Raw genomic sequence first — 6,000 nt, forward strand, 5'->3', positions numbered from 1 at the left:
TTTACTATTAAGGGGTCACCCATTTAGAGATGAGGAGAAATGCCTGCTCTGAAGGTCAAGTGTCTCTGGAGCTCTTTTCCTCAAGAGGCAATGGAAACATGAACATTTTTATGGCAGAGCTAAATAGATTCTTGATTAGCAAGACCCTCGGTCAGTTGCTACAGTAGATGATACACATTGCCACCGCGTTGCATCTCCGGTGGACGGAGTGAATATTTAAGTTGATATGCGGGATGCAGATCAAGCGGGGCTGCTTCATCGTGGATCATGTCGAGCTTCTTGATTGTTGGTGGAGCTGCAGTCAACCAGGCGAGAGAAGATCATTCCGTCACATTCTTGTCTTGTGCCTTGAAAATGCTGCACAGAATTTGTGGAGCGTTACTTGACACAGAATTCCCCGCCTCTGACCATGTAACCACAACATTTAAATGGCTGGTCCAATTGGTCGATCAATGTTGATAGTGTGGAAAAGAAGTGCCAAGTGAACTATGAAGGGTATTACAGTTGAATCCAGTCCTGTCCTAGTTTATTGTGTTATCTATAATTGCCGGACAGTAATCATGAGTCGGGGCACGCCATCCACCCCTATTATTAGGGTTATAGTCATGGGCTACCTTCTGTTACAGCTGGGATTTGCTATGACAGCAATCAGGATATTTCTAAGTTGGTTGGCTTAACCCCTCCTTCCCATCACCCGGAGAACCATTGGAGAACTCACCGCTTATGTGAGTTTATTTATTAGTGTCGCAAGTAGGCTTACAGTGACACTGCAATGAAGTTACTGTGAAAATCCCCCAGTTGCCACATTCTGGCGCCTGCACTGAGGGAGAATTTAGCATAGCCAATGCACCTAACCAGAACATCTTTCGGACTGCAGGAGGAAATGAGAGCACCCGGAAGAAACCCATGCAGACATGGGAAGAGCGTGCAGACTCCGCACAGTCAGTAACCAGAGCCGGATTTGAAACCTGGTTCACGGTGCTGTGAGGCAGCAGTGCTAACCACTGTGCCACGATGCATGTAGATACAGCTTGTGGGAGTTGAGTGCTGAAGCAGAGATACACAGGCTGCACAGTTTGGCTTCTGGTGTGTTGCCAGCCTCTATTGAGCTTCCTGGCATCATCAAGAGAAGGAGGGTTATTTGTGTTGATATTTTTTGGGTCTTGAAGCTTGGGGCTTGCGATGATGTGCTGTGTGCGTCCGTCATGCTGTCTGATTCAGTAATTAAGCAAGGTGCAAAACATCCATCCTGCAGATTCCTGGCGTCTATCTCAAATACTCAGTGCCTTTTAGTCTAGCAAGGCATGTTAACACTGATTGGCTTCCTAACTACTGTTGTAAACCTAAATAATTTAGATGATTACTTACAATAGCAACAGTGCACTTAAGTGAATTTACGATCCTACTTTGGAGCCTATTAAGCAATTAATAATCTGTTAATTTTATATCATATTGCCCTATGGTAGCTTGAGTGTTGTTTGAATGTTTATGCCAAAGGGCTGTTTAGCTTCAGGAAGGAAGTAAATGAGGACTAATAAATATAAAAAGGCATAAAATGATCCCATCACTTTGGGAACATAATGCAGTTCAGCAGTATTTTCCACGTATTTGTATAATTTTTTTTTCAACCAGACAGTATTTTACAAAATTTGCTGCTCCCCAGCCATGAATAATTGCAATTTTCTTCAGTTTATTATTGTCCACATATAAACATGTAGCAGGAAGGCAATGGCAACCCAGCACTGACAAAAACTGCCAAGGAAACAGCTCAGGATGAAGCGTTTGCAGACGCAGTGAGCCAAGGACCAGCCTTTGTTTTAAATTTTAAAGTTTATTTATTAGTGTCACAAGTAGGCTTACATTCACACTGCAATGAAGTTATTGTGAAAATCCCCTAGTCGCCACACTCTTCTCGGGTACACTGAGGGAGAATTTAGCATATTAGTGTTGGGCTATCGCTCTGCCTATATATTCTGTGCCTATACACCTCGCTCTGCTTCACCTGATGAAGGAGCAGTGCTCTGAAAGCTTGTGATTTCAAATAAACCTGTTGGACTATAACCTGTTATCATGAGACCTTCCATCGTGCCGTTGCTGACAGTATGTTAGTATCATAGAGTCCTCTTTCTATCTCTCCAATCAGGTTTAGAAACGTAGAAACATCGAAAAAAAAGCCCCTCAGCCCTTCAAGCCTGCACCACTATTCAATATGATCATTGGCTGGTCATACCCTTTCAGTATCCCATCCCCGCTTTCTATCCAGACCTCTTGACCCCTTTAGCCGCCAGCCCCTGCTACAGTACCTCACAGCAAGCTCTCAAATAACATCCCAACTGACTGCAACAAAGTTACTCCTCATCCTGTCTGCAGCCTTTGACACAGTTGACCATGTGATATATGTATGTTGGGATTTTTGGTGTGCGTACTGCCCTGGTTAAGATTGCGGGTCAGGTAACCCCCCCTAGGAGATTAGTATGGAACCCAGTTAAGGAGTCCAGGGTTCGACTGCGGACATTGCTCACCTGCAATGAAGAGCTTTCCAGTGTTTAAGTTACGAGGTCTGCCTTGTGGTTCTTCTTGCACATGACTTCGATAAAGACATTCCTAACAGGCCACACCAGCTCCCTCCAATGCTTTTCTGTGATGTATTTGGGTGTGGCTGCAGTCATGAACTTCGATTCATACCTACCTAATTATATTATTGGCAATGACATTTTCCTGCTCCAACATTGTTACCTCTGGTTTCCTCCAAGAATTGATCCCATGACCCCCTCTGACCCTGACTATTTCTCATCTAAAGATTCACCTCTGTGACATCCTTCTAGTGGCCTTACCAAAAGAATGGATCTGAAACTCATCCATTTTCGTGCTCGTTCTGGAATTCGAATTGTTTTGGTATGATCGCTCCTGGATGCCAGTTTTCGCAGAAAAAGAGGTCTTGTGGTATAGTTGGCAGCATCTGTACTCTGAGCCAGAAATAATGCATTCAATTCACACTCAAGCACTTGATGATCAAGAAAGGTGCTTTCATCATGTTGCCAAAGAGGTGGGGTGGAATTTTCCTGTCCCGATCGCCGCAAAATTTCAGCGAAACATCTAAAAGCCCGATAATCTCGGTTGGGAATTTCTGGTCTTAGGGCAAGCAGCCTCACAGCGCCAGGAGCCCGGGTTCAATTCCCAGCTTGGGTCACTGTGTGGAATTTGCATGTTCTCCCCGTGTCTGCATGGGTTTTCTCTGGGTCGTCCAGTTTCTTCTCATGGTCCAAAGTTGTGCAGGTTGGGGGGATCGGCTGTGCTAAATTGTCCCTTTAGTGTCCCAAGATGTGTAGGTTAGGGGAATTAGCCATGGTAAATGCACGGTGTTATGGGGATAGGGCAGAGCCTGGGTGGGATGTTCTTTTGGAGAGTTGGTGCAGACACAATGGGTGGGATGGCCTCTTTCTGCACTGTCAGGATTCTGTGGTTCTGTGGTTCAGTGGACAGATTGAACAGGACAAGGAGGAATAGTTTAGCTATGTCACAGTCACATCATGTCATTTGTGAGTTTGAGAAGGACCATTTGGTGGAGTGAAAGGGCCAGAAATCTGATGGAGGGATTCATTCAAACATGGAATTCTGGGAAAGGTGGGCAGGAATTTGGGAGATGACACCTCATTCAAGGGCTTTGGAGAGGAAAAGAAGTTTTGGAGATCATTCTGTGGGGGGTCATGCATTGTTTTTTTGAGGAGCAGGATTTTGATGGCAGATTTGGGGAAGGATAGGATCTGAGGACAGAGAACAGTTTGCAATGTCAGCCCACATGGAAACCAGCAGGAGAAATTGGGGTAGTCCACAGTTTAGTGGAAATAGTGGTGAGGGAGCAGAAAATGGGTTTCTAAAAAAAAAGTTAAAAAGTTTATTTATTAGTCACAAGTAAGGCTTACATTAACACTGCAATTAAGTTACTGTGAAATTTCCCTAGTCACCACAATCTGGCTCCTGTTCGGGTCAATGCACCTAACCAGCACATCTTTCAGAATGTGGAAGGAAACCAGAGCACTTGGAGGAAACCCAGGCAGACAACATGCAAACTTTACACAGGCAGTAACCCAAGCCAGGAATCGAACCTGGGTCCTGGCACTGTGAGGTAGCAGTGCTAACCACTGTGCCACCATGCCACACAAGTAGCCTTCTATTTGCTTTACTGCTGATTAAGCTGTGATACAATCTATATGGATGTAGAAATAGACTTCTTTTCATTGGATTGTCCCAGTTTGTAGTCATGGTCTGGATTGGAGCTGAGATTATCCATGGGTAACTCCAACCTTAGTCAGTGGCTCCCTGTGCTAATCAGTACTTAAAATATTTCACAGTGTGTAGGCGTCACTTGCTAGACCAGCATTTATTGGCCGTCCCTAATTGCCCTTAAGAAGGTGGTAGCATTTTGCCTTCTTGAACCTCTGCAGTCTACGTGGTATAAGTACATCCAAAGTGCTGTTAGGGGGTGTGTTTCAGGATTTTGACCCAGCGATCGTGAAGATATGGTGATACATCTCCAAGATGTGGAGATGCCAGCATTGGACTGTGGTAAGCACAGTTAGAAATTTCGCAACAGTACTCTAGCTATGGCCTCATAAATTACTTATAAAGACTCACATTCCAACCATTAATTTGTAAATTGAGTTTGTGTCTTTATATGCCCTGTTTGTGAACAGAACTCCAACTCATCTGATGAAGGGGCAGCGCTCTGAAAGCTTGTGGCTTGTGCTACCAAATAAACCTGTTGGACTTTAACCTGGTGTTGTGAGACTTCTTACTGTGATATACTTCCAAGTCAGGAATGGTGAATGGCTTGCAGGGGAAATTTCAGGTGGTGGTATTCCCTTGTATCTGTTAGGTGCTATCCAAGAAACCTTGGTGAGTTGCTGCAGTGCATCTTGTAGATGGTGCACACTGCTGCGACTGTGCATCAGTGTCTGAGGGAGTGAATGTTTTTGGATGGGGTGCCAATCAAGCGGGCTGCTTTGCCCTGGATGGAGGCGAACTTCTTGAGTGTTGTTGGATTTGCTCATCTAGGCAAATGGAGAGCATTCCATCACACTCCTGACTTTGACTTGTAGATGGTGGACAGGCTTTATGGAGACAGGAGGTGAGTTACCTACTGCAGGGTTTCCAGTCTCTGACCTGCTCCTACAGCTGCAGTATTTATAAGGCCAGTCCTGTTAAGTTTCTTCTGAATGGTATCCCCCAATATTCTAATAGCGTAAGTTCAGGCCACTTATTTAAGACTGGACAGATGGACTGGAGTGATTGTGCCTATCCTACAGATTTCAGTCTATTCAGTGATATTGGTGGTGCACCTACAGTATCTATATTTCCCACGATATTTGAAATCAATAAATTTGAATTCAATAAAAAACAAAATTTGGAATTAAGAATCTACTGATGATTACAAAACAATTCTCAACTGTAGTAAAAGCCCATCTAGTTCACTAATGTTCTTTAGGGAAGGAAATCTGCTGTCCTTACCTGGTCTGGCCTACATGTGACTCCAGAGCCACAGCAATGTGGTTGACACTTAAATGCCCTCAGGGATGGTCAATAAATGCTGTCCCAGCCAGCGACGCCCACACCCAACTAAAAAACCTCAAGGAAATGGTTGCTGACCTTGTTCCCGTTGGACACAGTTATTACATTCACAAATTATCATTGATGTCAGTACACCCTCCTGTGCATAAAATCTAAATTGTGATTGGTCCCATGGTTGTGAAGCTGATTTATTTACCTGTGAGATTATGATGTCTGAGGAATATAAAATAGTCAATGTGAATGTAACTGCACATGAAGAGGACTCAAGGTTATTATATGTTTATTCAGTATGAACTGAATGTGCCAGCCGTTGTCTCATTATCTGGATTGAGCAGTGATGTATTACAAGGATGGATACACTTGTGACTTTATTGATAATCCAATGTTTTATAAAATAATACCATTTTCCTGGATTATTCCTGACAATCATAA

Source organism: Carcharhinus amblyrhynchos, chromosome 1, assembly GCF_965287045.1.
Source record: "Carcharhinus amblyrhynchos chromosome 1, sCarAmb.v2.hapA, whole genome shotgun sequence".
Taxonomy (NCBI): domain Eukaryota; kingdom Metazoa; phylum Chordata; class Chondrichthyes; order Carcharhiniformes; family Carcharhinidae; genus Carcharhinus; species Carcharhinus amblyrhynchos.